We start from the raw sequence: 22,288 nt of genomic DNA, 5'->3' as shown, positions 1-22,288 counted from the left end.
GCGTGAATATCTCCGCGAACGTTTTTCCGATCGACTCGAAAACACCATAGGAAGAAACTAACCTTACCTTCTGAACAAAAAGTTCTATTGGCGTTATATTAAAATTTTCATCAGAATTGGCCGAAAAATGCAAAAAACGAAAAATTACCTTTAAATTTTGTGTTTTTTACACATAAATGGTTGTAACTTCGTAACGAAAATATATTTTTTCACCAGATTTGATACGCTGATGCATGAGCACATTCTGAGGCTACACAAAAAAAATGTATGCTTTCACCACTAGATGGCCTTATAATTGAACAAAACCTTTGATAACAAGCCAGCCCTATGGTCATACAACTGTTTCTTAACTAAACTAAAGTGTATAGTCATAAAACTAGCTAGATGTAACACAATCATGACCTGATGTTACATGCACAATTTTGTCATTGCGCCACCTACTGGTTTTGAGATAGAATATGGCATTTTTTGCCCAAAAACTACTGCAACAACACATCTAAAACCATAAGTCATCATGGATTATTCCTTTCATGGCTTTGACTATAATCACTTGTGGTTGCCAATTTACTCCCTAGCAACCAATGAGAATACCTTATCAACCGTTTTTTGCAAGAGCTATATCTCTGCATCAGAACATCGTAGAGACACGGGGGTGGTCTCTTTTGACTCAATAAACTTGCTGTAACATGATGTAACCCATGTTTTGCCACTGCAAACACCACTCACATGTCCTTCAGTGCTCTAATGTTACATGATTGTCAATAACAGAAGGACGATTGCAGTAGACAAGAACTTAGATTATGTTTGTGGATAACTTTTTTGTTTTTTCATCTAAAATTATTAGGTTTACTTAGGTTCTTCAATCTGCTTATCCAATCTCAATTTTACATCCTTTTGTGCCCTTTTCGGCTTGACCCCGGCATTGCTGCTTGCAGCTATATTTAGGGGTCAAGCCCCGAAGGGGCGTAGAACCCTATTGTATTTGTTAGTTTTCTTTTTATAATAATTAGGGGTCAAGCCCCGAAGGGGCGTAGAACCCTATTGTTATTGTTAGTTTTCTTATTATTATTATTTATCTGCCTCGTTCTTCCGCCGAAATTCAATGGCAGCCCATAGAACCGTACATAGGAAAGTTATGAAATTTGGCACACATGTAGAGGACAGTCTCAGAAGTTTCTATAGCAACATTGGTGTGTCTGACTCAAACCCTCTAGCGCCACCAACAGTCCAAAAATCCACTAATGTTCATGCTCACAACTTCTGACCCGTGAGACCTAGAAACTAAATTCTTGTTTCCACTGAATCTTTGGCTCATGATGATTCAATTGCACACATTGATGTCATTTGTGTCATGCACATCTTTTCTGCCATTTTGAATTTTTCGTAAAACCTACTTTTTCAAACTCCTCCTAGACCGTTTGTCCGATTTGCATGTCCTTTGGTATGTAGCATCTAGAGACACCCCAGACAAAAAGTTATCAAAAGCTTTTTGATAGACCAATGCGTTCTCATATAAATTGACAACATATATGGCGGCGAGCACGCCAAAACGGACGTGAGGCCGTATCTTCGCAAAACTTTTGTGTATCGACACGAAACTTGGTATATGTCATAACAGTCATGACCTGAGGGTGCCTGCAACGTTTCGTCACAGCGCCACCTAGTGGTCACGAGATTCGAAAAATGCCTATTTTCGCTTATAACTACTTCAAACTTGAGTCTAAAATCATGAAGGAGGTCTTGTTAGATTCCTTGAGGCATGCCGAGTCAAACGATACCAAACCGTTTTCGGTCGGCCATTTTGGGTGTCGGCCATTTTGAATTTTCTCATTAAGTTCAGTATTTCACAAACCGAATGGCGTATCGCTACGAAATTTGGCATGGTTCATCGGTGACATGTTCTGAGCGCACCTATAAATCTTTAGGACGGCGCCACCTAGTGGTCAGGATATGTAAATAAATTGTTTAAAATCTTTATATCATTTGATTAAATTGCCACTATGACATAAGACTTCACTCTATTGATTCCTTGGCTCATGCTGAGTCCGACGGTATCAAATATGTCTGAGTCAAACCTACTTCCTGTCGGCCATTTTGAATTATATTGAACACCTACTTTTTCGAACTCCTCCTAGAGCGCTCGTGTGATTGGCTTGATTTTTGGTATGCATCATCTAGAGACACTCTAGACAAAAAGTTATCAAAAGATTTTCGGTAGACCAATCCGTTGTCGTATAACGCATCAAAGAATGCGAGGGCGAGCACGCCAAAATGTGTTTGAGCCTGTATCTTCGCAAAACTTTTGCGTATTAATATGAGACTTGGTATATGTCATAACAGTGATGACCTGAGGGTGCATGCACCATTTCGTCACACTGCCCCCTACTGGTCACGAGATATAAAAAATGTCTATTTTTGCTTATAACTACTGCAAATTTGAATGTAAAATTATGAGACTGGTCTTGTTAGATTTCGTGAGGCATTGCGAGTCAAACGATACCAAATGGTTTTTGGTCGGCCATTTTGTGTGTTGGCCATTTTGAATTTTTCTTTAAGTTCAAGTATTTCAGAAACGCAACTGTGTATTGTTATGAAACTTGGTATGGTTCATTACCTACATGTTCTGGGAGGACTTGTAAACTTTTCGGTGCCCCCTAGTGGTCAAGAGATTTGAAGCTATATCTCTGCATCTCTTTATCGTATTTACACCAAATTTGGTGGGTGTCATCACAATCAAGACCTGAGTCACAATTTATTTTCTGGTCAGTGCCCCCTAGTGGTCAAGTCATTTAAGGCTATATCTCTGCATCTCTTTATAGTATTTACACAAAATTTGGTGGGTGTCATCACATTCATGACCTGAGTCACAATTTATTGTTTGGTTAGTGCCCCCTAGTGGTCAAGTCATTTAAGGCTATATCTCTGCATCTCTTTATTGTATTTACACCAAATTTGGTGGGTGTCATCACAATCAAGACCTGAGTCACAATTTATTGTTTGGTTAGTGCCCCCTAGTGGTCAAGTCATTTAAGGCTATATCTCTGTATTGCTTTATCGTATTTACACTAAATTTGGTATGTGTCATCACAGTCATGACCTGAGGCACCATCTATTGTTTCTGCACCGCGCCACCTAGTGGTCTCAAGATACAAAAAATTGCTATTTTTTTCATAAAACTAATGCAAACTTAGATCTTAAATCATGACAGTCATCACGTATGAATCATTTTTGCCATGTTTGGCTTGACCCCGGTATCGCTGCTTGCAGCTATATTTATTATTATTATTAGTTATTCTTCTTCCGCCATTGCGGTCTATGGCAGCCCATAGAACCGTACGTAGGAAAGTTATGAAATTTGGCACACTGATAAAGGACAGTCCAATGTGTCCCCACAGCAAATTTGGAGTCTCTATGTCTAACCCACTAGCGCCACCAACAGTCCAAAGTTGCACTTATGTTTTTGCTTATAACTTCTGATCCGTAAGCCCTAGAAACAAAATTCTTACTTCCTCTGATTCCTTGGCTCAAGACGATTCGATTGGACCCTATGTCGTTATTTTCCGTCATAAAAATTGTTCCGCCATTTTGAATTATTCGTAAAACCTACTTTTTCGAACTCGTCCTAGGGCTTTTCTCCGATTGCCACGAAAATTGGTATGTATCATCTTGAGACACTCATGGCAAAAAGTTATCAAAAGAATTTCGATACAGCAATCCGTTGTCGTATACCGCCTTAACAAATTTTACGTAGAGCGCAAAAAAACTGATTTTAGGCTGTATCTTCGTCAAACTTAGGCCTATTGACACGACACTTGGTACTTCTGATGCCAGTCAGGAACCGAGGGTGCATGCACAGTTTCGTTGCAGCGCCACCTAGTGGCCAGAGAAATGTTTTATACACCTATAACTTTGGCTCCGATTGACGTATTTTCACAGGACTTGTTTCTTTGGAGTTCTGAATAGTTGCCGAGTCCAACGATACCAAACATGCCAGATTTTGCCTTACGGTTAACCCTGGGCAGCAAAATAGCGCTTAAAAAACACGCGTGAATATCTCCGCGAGCGTTATTCCGATCGTCTCGAAAACACCATAGGAAGAAACTAACCTTACCTTCTGAACAAAAAGTTCTATTGGTGTTATATTAAAATTTTCATCAGAAATTGCCGAAAATTGCAAAAAACGAAAAATTACATTCAAATTTTGTGTTTTTTACACATAAATGGTTGTAACTTCGTAACGAAAATATATTTTTTCACCAGATTTGCTACGCTGATGCATGAGCACATTCTGAGGCAACACAAAAAAAATTGTGTGCTTGCACCACTAGATGGCCTTATAATTGAACAAAACCTTTGATAACAAGCCAGCCTTATGGTCATACAACTGTTTCTTAACTAAACTAAAGTGTATTGTCATAAAACTAGCTAGATGTAACACAATCATGACCTGATGTTGCATGCACAATTTTTTCATTGCGCCACCTACTGGTTTTGAGATAGAATATAGTATTTTTGCCTAAAACTACTGCAACAACACATCTAAAACCATGAGTCATCATGGATTATTCCTTTCATGGCTTTGACTATAATCACTGGTGGTTGCCAAGTTACTCCCTAGCAACCATTGAGAATACCTTGTCGACCGTTTTTGCAAAAGCTATATCTCAGCATCAAAACATCGTAGAGACACGGGGATGGTCTCTTTTGAGTTATTAAACTTGTTGTAACATGATGTGACCCATGTTTTGCCACTGCAAACACCACTCACATGTCCTTCAGTGCTCTAATGTTCCATGATTGTCAATAACAGAAGAACGATTGCAGTAGACAAGAACTTAAATTATTTTTGTTTATAACTTTTTTGTTTTTTTTATCTAAAATTATTAGGTTTATCTAGGTTCTTCAATCTGCTTATCCAATTCAACTTTACTTTCTTCTGTGCCCTTTTTGGCTTGACCCCGGCATTGCTGCTTGCAGCTATATTTAGGGGTCAAGCCCCGAAGGGGCGAAGACCCCTATTGTATTTGTTAGTTTTCTTTTTATAATAATTATTAGGGGTCAAGCCACGAAGTGGCGTAGACACCTATTGTATCTGTTAGTTTTCTTATTATTATTCTTCTTCCTTCTTCCTCCATTGAAGTCAATGGCAGCCCATAGAACCGTACGTAGGAAAGTTATGAAATTCGGCACACATGTAGAGGACAGTCTCAGAAGTTACTATAGCAACATTGGTGTGTCTAACTCAAACCCTCTAGCGCCACCAACAGTCCAAAAATCAACTTATGTTCGTGCTCATAATTTCTGACCCGTGAGTCCTAGAAACTAAATTCTTGTTTCCTCTGAATCCTTGGCTCATGATGATTCGAGTCCACTCTATGATGTCATTTCTGTCATGCAAATCTTTCCGCCATTTTGAATTTTCCGTAAAACCTACTTTTTCGAACTCCTCCTAGAGCGTTTGTCCGATTTGCATGTCCTTTGGAATGTAGCATCTAGAGACACCCCAGACCAAAAGTTATCAAAAGCTTTTTGATAGACCAATGCGTTCTCGTATGGAGTGACAACATATACGGCGGCGAGCACGCCAAAACGGACGTGAGGCCGTATCTTCGCAAAACTTTTATGTATCGACACGAAACTTGGTATATGTCATTACAGTCATGACCTGAGGGTGCCTGCAACGTTTCGTCACAGCGCCACCTAGTGGTAACGAGATTCGAAAAATGCCTATTTTCGCTTATAACTACTTCAAACTTGAGTCTAAAATCATGAAGGTGGTCTTGTTAGATTCCTTGAGGCATGCCGAGTCAAACGATACCAAACGGTTTTCGGTCGGCCATTTTGGGTGTCGGCCATTTTGAATTTTCTCATTAAGTTCAGTATTTCACAAACAGAATGGCGTATCGCTACGAAATTTGGCATGGTTCACCAGTGACATGTTCTGAGCGCACCTATACATCTTTAGGACAGTGCCACCTAGTGGTCAGGATATGTAAATAAATTGTTTAAAATCTTTATATCATTTGATTAAATTGTCACTATGACATAAGACTTCACTCTATTGATTCCTTGGCTCGTGCTGAGTCCTACTGTACCAAATATGTCTGAGGCAAACCTACTTCCTGTCGGCCATTTTGAATTATATTGAACACCTACTTTTTCGAACTCCTCCTAGATCGCTCGTGTGATTGGCTTGATTTTTGTTATGCATCATCTAGAGACACTCTAGACAAAAAGTTATCAAAAGCTTTTCGGTAAACCTATCCGTTGTCCTATAACGCATCAAAGAATGCGAGGGCGAGCACGCAAAAATGTGTTTGAGCCTTTATCTTCGCAAAACTTTTGCGTATTAATATGAGACTTGGTATATGTCATAACAGTGATGACCTGAGGGTGCATGCACCGTTTCGTCACACTGCCCCCTACTGGTCACGAGATATAAAATATGTCTGTTTTTGCTTATAACTACTGTAAACTTGAATGTAAAATTATGAGACTGGTCTTTTTAGATTTCGTGAGTCATGCCGAGTCAAACGATACCAAATGGTTTTTGGTCGGCCATTTTGTGTGTCGGCCATTTTTAATTTTTTCTTTAAGTTCAAGTATTTCAGAAACGCAATTGCGTATTGTTATGAAACTTGGTATAGTTCATCAGCAACATGTTCTGAGAGGGCTTGTAAACTTTTCGGCGCCCCCTAGTGGTCAAGACATTTGAAGCTATATCTCTGCATCTCTTTATCGCATTTACACCAAATTTGGTGGGTGTCATCACAATCATGACCTGAGTCACCATCTATTGTTTTGGTCAGTGCCCCCTAGTGGTCAAGTCATTTAAGGCTATATCTCCGTATCGCTTTATTGTATTTACACTAAATTTGGTACGTGTCATCACAGTCATGACCTGAGGCGCCATCTATTGTTTCGGCACAGCGCCACCTAGTGGTCTCAAGATACAAAAATTGCTATTTTTTTCATAAAACTAATGCAAACTTAGATCTTAAATCATGACAGTCATCACGTATGAATCATTTCTTGCCATGTTTGGCTTGACCCCGGTATCGCTGCTTGCAGCTATATTTATTAGGGGTCAAGCCCCGAAGGGGCGTAGAACCCTATTGTTATTGTTAGTTTTCTTATTATTAGGGGTCAAGCCACGAAGTGGCGTAGACACCTATTGTTATTGTTAGTTTTCTTATTATTATTATGTTTCCTCTTCCGCCATTGAAGTCAATGGCAGCCCATAGAACCGTACGTAGGAAAGTTATGAAATTTGGCACACATGTAGAGGACAGTCTCAGAAGTTACTATAGCAACTTTGGTGTGTCTGACTCAAACCCTCTAGCGCCACCAACAGTCCAAAAATCCACTTATGTTCATGCTCATAACTTCTGACCCATGAGTCCTAGAAACTAAATTCTTGTTTCCTCTGAATCCTTGGCTCATGATGATTCAAATGCACACATTGATGCCATTTGTGTCATACAAATCTTTCCGCCATTTTGAATTTTCCGTAAAACCTACTTTTTCGAACTCCTCCTAGAGCGTTTGTCCGATTTGCATGTCCTTTGGTATATAGCATCTAGAGACACCCCAGACAAAAAGTTATCAAAAGCTTTTTGATAGACCAATGCGTTCTCGTATACAGTGACAACATACAAGGCGGCGAGCACGCAAAAACGGACGTGAGGCCGTATCTTCGCAAAACTTTAATGTATCGACACGAAACTTGGTATATGTCATTACAGTCATGACCTGAGGGTGCCTGCAACGTTTCTTCACAGCGCCACCTAGTGGTCACGAGATTCGAAAAATGCCTATTTTTGCTTATAACTACTTCAAACTTGAGTCTAAAATCATGAAGTTGGTCTTGTTAGATTCCTTGAGGCATGCCGAGTCAAACGATATCAAACGGTTTTCGGTCGGCCATTTTGGGTGTCGGCCATTTTGAATTTTCCCATTAACTTCAGTATTTCACAAACAGAATGGCGTATCGCTACGAAATTTGGCATGGTTCATGGGTGACATGTTCTGAGCGCACCTATAAATCTTTAGGACGGCGCCACCTAGTGGTCAGGATATGTAAAGAAATTGTTTAAAATCTTTATTTCATTTGATTAAATTGCCACACTGACATGAGACTTCACTCTATTGATTCCTTGGCTCGTGCTGAGTCCGACTGTACCAAATATGTCTGAGTCAAACCTACTTCCTGTCGGCCATTTTGAATTATATTGAACACCTACTTTTCCGAACTCCTCCTAGAGCGCTCGTTTGATTGGCTTGATTTTTGGTAGGCATCATCTAGAGACACTCTAGACAAAAAGTTATCAAAAGCTTTTCGGTAGACCTATCCGTTGTCGTATAACGCATCAAAGAATGCGAGGGCGAGCACGCCAAAATGTGTTTGAGCCTGTATCTTCGCAAAACTTTTGCGTATTAATATGAGACTTGGAATATGTCATAACAGTGATGACCTGAGGGTGCATGCACCATTTCGTCACACTGCCCCCTACTGGTCACGAGATATAAAAAATGTCTATTTTTGCTTATAACTACTGCAAATTTGAATGTAAAATTATGAGACTGGTCTTGTTAGATTTCGTGAGGCATGGTGAGTCAAACGATTTTTTGGTCAGTGCCCCCTAGTGGTCAATTCATTTAAGGCTATAGCTCTGCATCTCTTTATTGTATTTACACCAAATTTGGTGGGTGTCATCTAGGGATGCTCCGATCAGGATTTTTGCAGCCGATACCGATCACCGATTTGTAATCTTCGTGATTGGCCGATACCGATTCCGATACCGATTTTTTTTTTAAGCTGATATGCAAGCTCTTTGATGACTAACTGTTACAATCTTTCTAAATAAAATAATACCAGGGATGTTGCCTTTGTTATATTACTTGCAGTAATTAGGTATATTATTGTTTTAATAGAGACTCAAATAAATAAGCACAACAAATATTTATTCTGCAAAGAATAATTTAATATGGCTTTAAAAAGGCTTATGTCTCCTAAAAGTACTGAAAATAAAACACTTCACAGACTTTACTGTATTAATTAAATATACACGCATTCGTATGAAGTATAAAAATTCTTTAGTCAAGAGCAGAGAGTGTTTTTATTGAGAGATGAATTAGGTTACTGCAGCTTTAAGACGTGAGAGAGAGATCGTTCACGTGCACTGATGACAGGCTGCTGTGTGTGGGCGGCGGCTGAACGCAGACAAGCAGCTGTGAGGAAAATAAAAGTTTAAACGCTCAAAACTTTAAGACGCATGCAAATAAGAAACTTTTGGCATGAGGATGCAATTGTCCGTGATAGATATGTGTTGTATACGCTGTTTGATGGGGATGTGAAGACGCCTCGCGCTGTTTACCGGAGCGCGTCCTCCGGTAAATACGCATATCTCTATAAAGGCAAAGAGAGACATACAAATCTGCACGCTGCACATGAGCAACAGGTTGTAAAGCATCATAAGCATTTTTACAACCTGTTGCTCATGTGCAGCGTGCAGATTTGTATGTCTCTCTTTGCCTTTACAGAGATATGCGTATGAGGACGCGCTCCGGTAAACAGCGCGAGGCGTCTTCACATCCCCATCAAACAGCGTATACAACACATATCTATCACGGACAATTGCATCCTCATGCCAAAAGTTTCTTATTTGCATGCGTCTTAAAGTTTTGAGCGTTTAAACTTTTATTTTCCTCACAGAAAAACAAAAATGTCTTTAATTGCAACCGCATTCAGGATCCTTTTTATGACAAAAGTAAACAGAAAGATCGGTTTATGAGATCGGCAGATTTAGCGAGCACCGATCGAGTCATTTAATGCCATTATCGGCCGATACCGATCGGCGGCCGATCGATCGGAGCATCCCTAGTGTCATCACAATCAAGACCTGAGTCACAATTTATTGTTTGGTCAGTGCCCCCTAGTGGTCAAGTCATTTAAGGCTATATCTCCGTATCGCTTTATTGTATTTACACTAAATTTGGTATGTGTCATCACAGTCATGGCCTGAGGCACCATCTATTGTTTCGGCACAGTGCCACCTAGTGGTCTCAAGTTACAAAAAAATTGCTATTTTTTTCGTAAAACTAATGCAAACTTAGATCTTAAATCATGACAGTCATCAGGTATGAATCATTTTTTGCCATGTTTGGCTTGACCCCGGTATCGCTGCTTGCAGCTATATTTATTATTAAGTTTCCTCTTCCGCCATTGAAGTCAATGGCAGCCCATAGAACCGTACGTAGGAAAGTTATGAAATTTGGCACACATGTAGAGGACAGTCTCAGAAGTTACTATAGCAACATTGGTGTGTCTGACTCAAACCCTCTAGCGCCACCAACAGTCCAAAAATCCACTTATGTTCATGCTCATAACTTCTGACCCGTGAGTCCTAGAAACTAAATTCTTGTTTCCTCTGAATCCTTGGCTCATGTTGATTCAATTGCACACATTGATGTCATTTGTGTCATGCACATCTTTCCGCCATTTTGAATTTTCCGTAAAACCTACTTTTTCGAACTCCTCCTAGAGCGTTTGTCCGATTTGCATGTCCTTTGGTATCTAGCATCTAGAGATACCCCAGAGAAAAAGTTATCAAAAGCTTTTTGATAGACCAATGCGTTCTCGTATACCGTGACAACATATACGGCGGCGTCCACGCCAAAACGGACGTGAGGCCATATCTTCGCAACACTTTGGTGTATCGACACGAAACTTGGTATATGTCATTACAGTCTTGACCTGAGGGTGCCTGCAACGTTTCGTCACAGCGCCACCTAGTGGTCACGAGATTCGAAAAATGCCTATTTTCGCTTATAACTACTTCAAACTTGAGTCTAAAATCATGAAGGTGGTCTTGTTAGATTCCTTGAGGCATGCCGAGTCAAACGATACCAAACGGTTTTCGGTCGGCCATTTTGGGTGTCGGCCATTTTGAATTTTCTTATTAAGTTCAGTATTTCACAAACAGAATGGCGTATCGCTACGAAATTTGGCATGGTTCATCAGTGACATGTTCTGAGCGCACCTATAAATCTTTAGGACGGCGCCACCTAGTGGTCAGGATATGTAAAGAAATTGTTTAAAATCTTTATATCATCTGATTAGATTGCCACACAGACATGAGACTTCACTCTATTGATTCCTTGGCTCGTGCTGAGTCCGACTGTACCAAATATGTCCGAGTCAAACCTACTTCCTGTCGGCCATTTTGAATTATATTGAACACCTACTTTTTCGAACTCCTCCCAGAGCGCTCGTGTGATTGGCTTGATTTTTGGTATGCATCATCTAGAGACACTCCAGACAAAAAGTTATCAAAAGCTTTTTGGTAGACCTATCCGTTGTCGTATAACACATCAAAGAATGCGAGGGCGAACACGCCAAAATGTGTTTGAGCCTGTATCTTTGCAAAACTTTTGCGTATTGATATGAAACTTGGTATATGTCATAACAGTGATGACGTGAGGGTGCATGCACCGTTTCGTCACAGTGCCCCCTAGTGGTCACGAGATATAAATAATGTCTATTTTTGCTTATAACCACTGCAAACTTAAATGTAAAGTTATTAGAGTGGTCTTGTTAGATTTGGTGAGGCATGCCGAGTCAAACGATACCAAATGGTTTTTGGTCGGCCATTTTGTGTGTCGGCCATTTTCAATTTTTTCTTTAAGTTCAAGTATTTCAGAAACGCAATTGCTTATTGTTATGAAACTTGGTATGGTTCATCAGCAACATGTTCTGAGAGGGCTTGTAAACTTTTCGCCGCCCCCTAGTGGTCAAGAGATTTGAGGCTATATCTCTGCATCTCTTTATCGTATTTACACCAAATTTGGTGGGTGTCATCACAATCAAGACCTGAGTCACAATTTATTTTTTGGTCAGTGCCCCCTAGTGGTCAAGTCATTTAAGGCTATATCTCTGTATCGCTTTATCGTATTTACACTAAATTTGGTATGTGTCATCACAGTCATGAGCTGAGGCACCATCTATTGTTTCGACACAGCGCCACCTAGTGGTCTCAAGTTACAAAAAAATTGCTATTTTTTTCGTAAAACTAATGCAAACTTAGATCTTAAATCATGACAGTCATCAGGTATGAATCATTTTTTGCCATGTTTGGCTTGACCCCGGTATCGCTGCTTGCAGCTATATTTAGGGGTCAAGCCCCGAAGGGGCGTAGAACCCTATTGTTATTGTTAGTTTTCTTATTAGGGGTCAAGCCCCGAAGGGGCGTAGAACCCTATTGTTATTGTTAGTTTTCTTATTATTATTCTGCATCTTGTTCTTCCGCCATTGAAGTCAATGGCAGCCCATAGAACCGTACGTAGGAAAGTTATGAAATTTGGCACACATGTAGAGGACAGTCTCAGAAGTTACTATAGCAACATTGGTGTGTCTGACTCAAACCCTCTAGCGCCACCAACAGTCCAAAAATCCACTTATGTTCATGCTCACAACTTCTGACCCGTGAGACCTAGAAACTAAATTCTTGTTTCCTCTGAATCCTTGGCTCATGATGATTCAATTGCACACATTGATGTCATTTGTGTCATGCACATCTTTCCGCCATTTTGAATTTTTCGTAAAACCTACTTTTTTGAACTCCTACTAGACCGTTTGTCCGATTTGCATGTCCTTTGGTATGTAGCATCTAGAGACACCCAAGACAAAAAGTTATCAAAAGCTTTTTGATAGACCAATGCGTTCTCATATAAATTGACAACATATATGGCGGCGAGCACGCCAAAACGGACGTGAGGCCGTATCTTGGCAAAACTTTTGTTTATCGACACGAAACTTGGTATATGTCATAACAGTCATGACCTGAGGGTGCCTGCAACGTTTCGTCACAGCGCCACCTAGTGGTCACGAGATTCAAAAAATGCCTATTTTCGCTTATAACTACTTCAAACTTGAGTCTAAAATCATGAAGGAGGTCTTGTTAAATTCCTTGAGGCATGCCGAGTCAAACGATACCAAACCGTTTTCGGTCGGCCATTTTGGGTGTCGGCCATTTTGAATTTTCTCATTAATTTCAGTATTTCACAAACCGAATGGCGTATCGCTACGAAATTTGGCATGGTTCATCGGTGACATGTTCTGAGCGCACCTATAAATCTTTAGGACGGCGCCACCTAGTGGTCAGGATATGTAAATAAATTGTTTTAAATCTTTATATCATTTGATTAAATTGCCACTATGACATAAGACTTCACTCAATTGATTCCTTGGCTCATGCTGAGTCCGACGGTATCAAATATGTCTGAGTCAAACCTACTTCCTGTCGGCCATTTTGAATTATATTGAACACCTACTTTTTTGAACTCCTCCTAGAGCGCTCGTGTGATTGGCTTGATTTTTGGTATGCATCATCTAGAGACACTCTAGACAAAAAGTTATCAAAAGATTTTCGGTAGACCTATCCGTTGTCGTATAACGCATCAAAGAATGCGAGGGCGAGCACGCCAAAATGTGTTTGAGCCTGTATCTTCGCAAAACTTTTGCGTATTAATATGAGACTTGGTATATGTCATAACAGTGATGACCTGAGGGTGCATGCACCATTTCGTCACACTGCCCCCTACTGGTCACGAGATATAAAAAATGTCTATTTTTGCTTATAACTACTGCAAATTTGAATGTAAAATTATGAGACTGGTCTTGTTAGATTTCGTGAGGCATGGCGAGTCAAACGATACCAAATGGTTTTTGGTCGGCCATTTTATTTTTTGGTCAGTGCCCCCTAGTGGTCAAGTCATTTAAGGCTATATCTCTGCATCTCTTTATTGTATTTACACCAAATTTGGTGGGTGTCATCACAATCAAGACCTGAGTCACAATTTATTGTTTGGTTAGTGCCCCCTAGTGGTCAAGTCATTTAAGGCTATATCTCTGTATTGCTTTATCGAATTTACACTAAATTTGGTATGTGTCATCACAGTCATGACCTGAGGCACCATCTATTGTTTCTGCACCGCGCCACCTAGTGGTCTCAAGATACAAAAAATTGCTATTTTTTCATAAAACTAATGCAAACTTAGATCTTAAATCATGACAGTCATCACGTATGAATCATTTTTTGCCATGTTTGGCTTGACCCCGGTATCGCTGCTTGCAGCTATATTTATTATTCTTCCTAGTTCTTCCGCCATTGAAGTCAATGGCAGCCCATAGAACCGTATGTAGGAAAGTTATGAAATTTGGCACACATGTAGAGGACAGTCTCAGAAGTTACTATAGCAACATTGGTGTGTCTGACTCAAACCCTCTAGCGCCACCAACAGTCCAAAAATCCACTTATGTTCATGCTCACAACTTCTGACCCGTGAGTCCTAGAAACTAAATTCTTGTTTCCTCTGAATCCTTGGCTCATGATGATTCAATTGCACACATTGATGTCATTTGTGTCATGCACATCTTTCCGCCATTTTGAATTTTTCGTAAAACCTACTTTTTCGAACTCCTCCTAGACCGTTTGTCCGATTTGCATGTCCTTTGGTATGTAGCATCTAGAGACACCCAAGACAAAAAGTTATCAAAAGCTTTTTGATAGACCAATGCGTTCTCATATAAATTGACAACATATATGGCGGCGAGCACGCCAAAACGGACGTGAGGCCGTATCTTCGCAAAACTTTTGTGTATCGACACGAAACTTGGTATATGTCATAACAGTCATGACCTGAGGGTGCCTGCAACGTTTCGTCACAGCGCCACCTAGTGGTCACGAGATTCGAAAAATGCCTATTTTCGCTTATAACTACTTCAAACTTAAGTCTAAAATCATGAAGGAGGTCTTGTTAGATTCCTTGAGGCATGCCGAGTCAAACGATACCAAACCGTTTTCGGTCGGCCAAATTGGGTGTCGGCCATTTTGAATTTTCTCATTAAGTTCAGTATTTCACAAACCGAATGGCGTATCGCTACGAAATTTGGCATGGTTCATCGGTGACATGTTCTGAGCGCACCTATAAATCTTTAGGACGGCGCCACCTAGTGGTCAGGATATGTAAATAAATTGTTTAAAATCTTTATATCATTTGATTAAATTGCCACTATGACATAAGACTTCACTCTATTGATTCCTTGGCTCATGCTGAGTCCGACTGTACCAAATATGTCTGAGTCAAACCTACTTCCTGTCGGCCATTTTGAATTATATTGAACACCTACTTTTTCGAACTCCTCCTAGAGCGCTCGTGTGATTGGCTTGATTTTTGGTATGCATCATCTAGAGACACTCTAGACAAAAAGTTATCAAAAGATTTTCGGTAGACCTATCCATTGTCGTATAACGCATCAAAGAATGCGAGGGCGAGCACGCCAAAATGTGTTTGAGCCTGTATCTTTGCAAAACTTTTGCGTATTAATATGAGACTTGGTATATGTCATAACAGTGATGACCTGAGGGTGCATGCACCATTTCGTCATACTGCCCCCTACTGGTCACGAGATATAAAAAATGTCTATTTTTGCTTATAACTACTTCAAAATTGAATGTAAAATTATGAGATTAGTCTTGTTAGATTACGTGAGGCATGCCGAGTCAAACGATACCAAATGGTTTTTGGTCGGCCATTTTGTGTGTCGGCCATTTTGAATTTTTCTTTAAGTTCAAGTATTTCAGAAACGCAACTGTGTATTGTTATGAAACTTGGTATGGTTCATTACCTACATGTTCTGGGAGGACTTGTAAACTTTTCGGTGCCCCCTAGTGGTCAAGAGATTTGAAGCTATATCTCTGCATCTCTTTATCGTATTTACACCAAATTTGGTGGGTGTCATCACAATCAAGACCTAAGTCACAATTTATTTTTTGGTCAGTGCCCCCTAGTGGTCAAGTCATTTAAGGCTATATCTCTGCATCTCTTTATTGTATTTACACCAAATTTGGTGGGTGTCATCACAATCAAGACCTGAGTCACAATTTATTGTTTGGTTAGTGCCCCCTAGTGGTCAAGTCATTTAAGGCTATATCTCTGCATCTCTTTATTGTATTTACACCAAATTTGGTGGGTGTCATCACAATCAAGACCTGAGTCACAATTTATTGTTTGGTTAGTGCCCCCTAGTGGTCAAGTCATTTAAGGCTATATCTCTGTATTGCTTTATCGTATTTACACTAAATTTGGTGTGTGTCATCACAGTCATGACCTGAGGCACCATCTATTAATTCTGCACCGCGCCACCTAGTGGTCTCAAGATACAAAAAATTGCTATTTTTTCATAAAACTAATGCAAACTTAGATCTTAAATCATGACAGTCATCACGTATGAATAATTTTTTGCCATGTTTGGCTTGACCCCGGTATCGCTGCTTGCAGCTATATTTATTATTAGTTATTCTTCTTCCGCCATTGCGGTCTATGGCAGCCCATAGAACCGTACGTAGGAAAGTTATGAAATTTGGCACACTGATAAAGGACAGTCCAATGTGTCCCCACAGCAAATTTGGAGTCCCTATCTCTAAACCGCTAGCGCCACCAACAGTCCAAAGTTGCACTTATGTTTTTGCTTATATCTTCTGATCCTTAAGACCTAGAAACAAAATTCTTGCTTTCTCTTATTCATTGGCTCAAGACGATTCGATTGGACCCTATGGCGTCATTTTCCGTCATGAAAATTTTCCGCCATTTTGAATTATTCGTAAACCCTACTTTTTCGAACTCGTCCTAGGGCTTTTGTCCGATTGCCACAAAAATTGGTATGTATCATCTTGAGACACTCATGGCAAAAAGTTATCAAAAGAATTTTGATACAGCAATCCGTTGTCGTATACCACCTTAACGAATTTTACGTAGAGCGCAAAAAAACAGATTTTAGGACGTATCTTCGTCAAACTTAGGCCTATTGACACGACACTTGGTACATGTGATGCCAGTCAGGAACTGAGGGTGCATGCACAGTTTCGTTGCAGCGCCACCTAGTGGTCAGACTTATGCTTTACATGCCTATAACTTTGGCTCCGATCAACGTTTTTTTACGGGACTTATTTCTTTGGAGTTCTGAATAGTTGCCGAGTCCAATGATACCAAACATGCCAGAATTCGCCTTACGGTTAACCCTGCGCAGCAAAACAGCACTTAAAAAACACGCGTGAATATCTCCGTGAGCGTTTTTCCGATCGACTCGAAAACACCATAGGAAGAAACTAACCTTACCTTCTGAATAAAAAGTTCTATTGGCGTTATATTAAAATTTTCATCAGAAATGGCCGAAAATTGCAAAAAACAAAAAATTACCTTCAAATTTTGTGTTTTTTACACATAAATGGTTGTAACTTCGTAACGAAAATATATTTTTTCACCAGATTTGATACACTGATGCATGAGCACATTCTGAGGCTACACAAAAAAAATTGTATGCTTTTACCACTAGATGGCCTTATAATTGAACAAAACCTTTGATAACAAGCCAGCCTTATGGTCATACAACTGTTTCTTAACTAAATTAAAATGTATTGTCATAAAACTAGCTAGATGTAACACAATCATGACCTGATGTTGCATGCACAATTTTTTCATTGCGCCACCTACTGGTTTTGAGATAGAATATGGTATTTTTGCCTAAAACTACTGCAACAACACATCTAAAACCATGAGTCATCATGGATTATTCTTTTCATGGCTTCGACTATAATCACTGATGGTTGCCAATTCACTCCCTAGCAACCATTGAGAATACCTTATAAACCGTTTTTGCAAGAGCTATATCTCTGCATCAGAACATCGTAAAGACACGGGGATGGTCTCTTTTGACTAATTAAACTTGTTGTAACATGATGTGACCCATGTTTTGCCACTGAAAAAACCACTCACATGTCCTTCATTGCTCTAATGTTCCATGATTGTCAATAACAGAAGGACGATTGCAGTAGACAAGAACTTCGATTATTTTTGTTGATAACTTTTTTGTTTTTTCATCTAAAATTATTAGGTTTACCTAGGTTCTTCAATCTGCTAATCCAATCTCAATTTTACATCCTTTGTGCCCTTTTCGGCTTGACCCCGGTATCGCTGCTTGCAGCTATATTTATTATTATTAGGGGTCAAGCCCCGAAGGGGCGTAGAACCCTATTGTTATTGTTAGTTTTCTTATTAGGGGTCAAGCCCCGAAGGGGCGTAGAACCCTATTGTTATTGTTAGTTTTCTTATTATTATTATTATTATTATTATTATTCTTCTTCCTCGTTCTTCCACCCAAAAGTCAATGGCAGCCCATAGAACCGTACATAGGAAAGTTATGAAATTTGGCACACATGTAAAGGACAGTCTCAGAAGTTACTATAGCAACATTGGTGTGTCTGACTCAAACCCTCTAGCGCCACCAACAGTCCAAAAATCCACTTATGTTCATGCTCATAACTTCTGACCCGTGAGTCCTAGAAACTAAATTCTTGTTTCCTCTGAATCCTTTGCTCATGATGATTCAATTGCACACATTGATGTCATTTGTGTCATGCACATCTTTCCGCCATTTTGAATTTTCCGTAAAGCCTACTTTTTCGAACTCCTCCTAGACCGTTTGTCCGATTTTCATGTCCTTTGGTATGTAGCATCTAGAGGCACCCCAGACAAAAAGTTATCAAAAGCTTTTTGATAGACCAATGCGTTCTCGTACAAATTGCCAACATATATGGCGGCGAGCACGCCAAAACAGACGTGAGGCCGTATCTTCGCAAAACTTTATTGTATCGACACGAAACTTGGTATATGTCATTACAGTCATGACCTGAGGGTGCCTGCAACGTTTCGTCACAGCGCCACCTAGTGGTCACGAGATTCGAAAAATGCCTATTTTCGCCTATAACTACTTCAAAGTTGAGTCTAAAATCATGAAGTTGGTCTTGTTAGATTCCTTGAGGCATGCCGAGTCAAACGATACCAAACGGTTTTCGGTCGGCCATTTTGGGTGTCGGCCATTTTGAATTTTCTCATTAAGTTCAGTATTTCACAAACAGAATGGCGTATCGCTACGAAATTTGGCATGGTTCATCAGTGACATGTTCTGAGCGCACCTATAAATCTTTAGGACGGCGCCACCTAGTGGTCAGGATATGTAAATAAATTGTTTAAAATCTTTATATCATTTGATTAAATTGCCACTATGACATAAGACTTCACTCTATTGATTCCTTGGCTCATGCTGAGTCCGACTGTACCAAATATGTCTGAGTCAAACCTACTTCCTGTCGGCCATTTTGAATTATATTGAACACCTACTTTTTCGAACTCCTCCTAGAGCACTCGTGTGATTGGCTAGATTTTTGGTATGCATCATCTAGAGACACTCTAGACAAAAAGTTATCAAAAGCTTTTCGGTAGACCTATTTGTTGTCTTATAACGCATCAAAGAATGCGAGGGCGAGCACGCCAAAATGTGTTTAAGCCTGTATCTTCGCAAAACTTTTGCGTATTAATATGAGACTTGGTATATGTCATAACAGTGATGACCTGAGGGTGCATGCACCATTTCGTCACACTGCCCCCTACTGGTCACGAGATATAAAAAATGTCTATTTTTGCTTATAACTACTGCAAACTTGAATGTAAAATTATGATAGTGGTCTTGTTAGATTTCGTAAGGCATGCCGAGTCAAACGATACCAAATGGTTTTTGGTCGGCCATTTTGTGTGTCGGCCATTTTGAATTTTTCTTTAAGTTCAAGTATTTCAGAAACGCAATTACGTATTGTTATGAAACTTGGTATGGTTCATCAGCAACATGTTCTGGGAGGACTTGTAAACTTTCCGGTGCCCCCTAGTGGTCAAGAGATTTGAAGCTATATCTCTGCATCTCTTTATCGTATTTACACCAAATTTGGTGGGTGTCATCACAATCAAGACCTGAGTCACAATTTATTTTTTGGTCAGTGCCCCCTAGTGGTCAAGTTATTTAAGGCTATATCTCTGAATCTCTTTATTGTATTTACACCAAATTTGGTGGGTGTCATCACAATCAAGACCTGAGTCACAATTTATTATTTGGTCAGTGCCCCCTAGTGGTCAAGTCATTTAAGGCTATATCTCCGTATCGCTTTATTGTATTTACACCATATTTGGTGGGTGTCATCACAATCAAGACCCGAGTCACAATTTATTGTTTGGTCAGTGCCCCCTAGTGGTCAAGTCATTTAAGGCTATATCTCCGTATCGCTTTATTGTATTTACACTAAATTTGGTATGTGTCATCACAGTCATGACCTGAGGCACCATCTATTGTTTCGGCAAAGCGCCACCTAGTGGTCTCAAGATACAAAAAATTGCTATTTTTTCATAAAACTAATGCAAACTTAGATCTTGAATTATGACAGTCATCACGTAGGAATCGATTTTGTTATGTTTCCTCTTCCGCCATTGAAGTCAATGGCAGCCCATAGAACCGTACATAGGAAAGTTATGAAATTTGGCACACATGTAAAGGACAGTCTCAGAAGTTACTATAGCAACATTGGTGTGTCTGACTCAAACCCTCTAGCGCCACCAACAGTCCAAAAATCCACTTATGTTCATGCTCATAACTTCTGACCCGTGAGTCCTAGAAACTAAATTCTTGTTTCCTCTGAATCCTTTGCTCATGATGATTCAATTGCACACATTGATGTCATTTGTGTCATGCACATCTTTCCGCCATTTTGATTTTTCCGTAAAACCTACTTTTTCGAACTCCTCCTAGACCGTTTGTCCGATTTTCATGTCCTTTGGTATGTAGCATCTAGAGGCACCCCAGACAAAAAGTTATCAAAAGCTTTTTGATAGACCAATGCGTTCTCGTACAAATTGCCAACATATATGGCGGCGAGCACGCCAAAACGGACGTGAGGCCGTATCTTCGCAAAACTTTATTGTATCGACACGAAACTTGGTATATGTCATTACAGTCATGACCTGAGGGTGCCTGCAACGTTTCGTCACAGCGCCACCTAGTGGTCACGAGATTCGAAAAATGCCTATTTTCGCCTATAACTACTTCAAAGTTGAGTCTAAAATCATGAAGTTGGTCTTGTTAGATTCCTTGAGGCATGCCGAGTCAAACGATACCAAACGGTTTTCGGTCGGCCATTTTGGGTGTCGGCCATTTTGAATTTTCTCATTAAGTTCAGTATTTCACAAACAGAATGGCGTATCGCTACGAAATTTGGCATGGTTCATCTGTGACATGTTCTGAGCGCACCTATAAATCTTTAGGACGGCGCCACCTAGTGGTCAGGATATGTAAATAAATTGTTTAAAATCTTTATATCATTTGATTAAATTGCCACTATGACATAAGACTTCACTCTATTGATTCCTTGGCTCATGCTGAGTCCGACTGTACCAAATATGTCTGAGTCAAACCTACTTCCTGTCGGCCATTTTGAATTATATTGAACACCTACTTTTTCGAACTCCTCCTAGAGCGCTCGTGTGATTGGCTAGATTTTTGGTATGCATCATCTAGAGACACTCTAGACAAAAAGTTATCAAAAGCTTTTCGGTAAACCTATTTGTTGTCTTATAACGCATCAAAGAATGCAAGGGCGAGCACGCCAAAATGTGTTTGAGCCTGTATCTTCGCAAAACTTTTGCGTATTAATATGAGACTTGGTATATGTCATAACAGTGATGACCTGAGGGTGCATGCACCATTTCGTCACACTGCCCCCTACTGGTCACGAGATATAAAAAATGTCTATTTTTGCTTATAACTACTGCAAACTTGAATGTAAAATTATGATAGTGGTCTTGTTAGATTTCGTGAGGCATGCCGAGTCAAACGATACCAAATGGTTTTTGGTCGGCCATTTTGTGTGTCGGCCATTTTGAATTTTTTCTTTAAATTGAAGTATTTCAGAAACGCAATTACGTATTGTTATGAAACTTGGTATGGTTCATCAGCAACATGTTCTGGGAGGACTTGTAAACTTTCCGGTGCCCCCTAGTGGTCAAGAGATTTGAAGCTATATCTCTGCATCTCTTTATCGTATTTACACCAAATTTGGTGGGTGTCATCACAATCAAGACCTGAGTCACAATTTATTTTTTGGTCAGTGCCCCCTAGTGGTCAAGTTATTTAAGGCTATATCTCTGAATCTCTTTATTGTATTTACACCAAATTTGGTGGGTGTCATCACAATCAAGACCTGAGTCACAATTTATTATTTGGTCAGTGCCCCCTAGTGGTCAAGTCATTTAAGGCTATATCTCCGTATCGCTTTATTGTATTTACACCATATTTGGTGGGTGTCATCACAATCAAGACCCGAGTAACAATTTATTGTTTGGTCAGTGC

The sequence above is a fragment of the Misgurnus anguillicaudatus genome, chromosome 8 (assembly GCF_027580225.2).
Source record: "Misgurnus anguillicaudatus chromosome 8, ASM2758022v2, whole genome shotgun sequence".
Taxonomy (NCBI): Eukaryota; Metazoa; Chordata; class Actinopteri; order Cypriniformes; family Cobitidae; genus Misgurnus; species Misgurnus anguillicaudatus.
Note: the sequence above shows the minus strand (reverse complement) of the source record.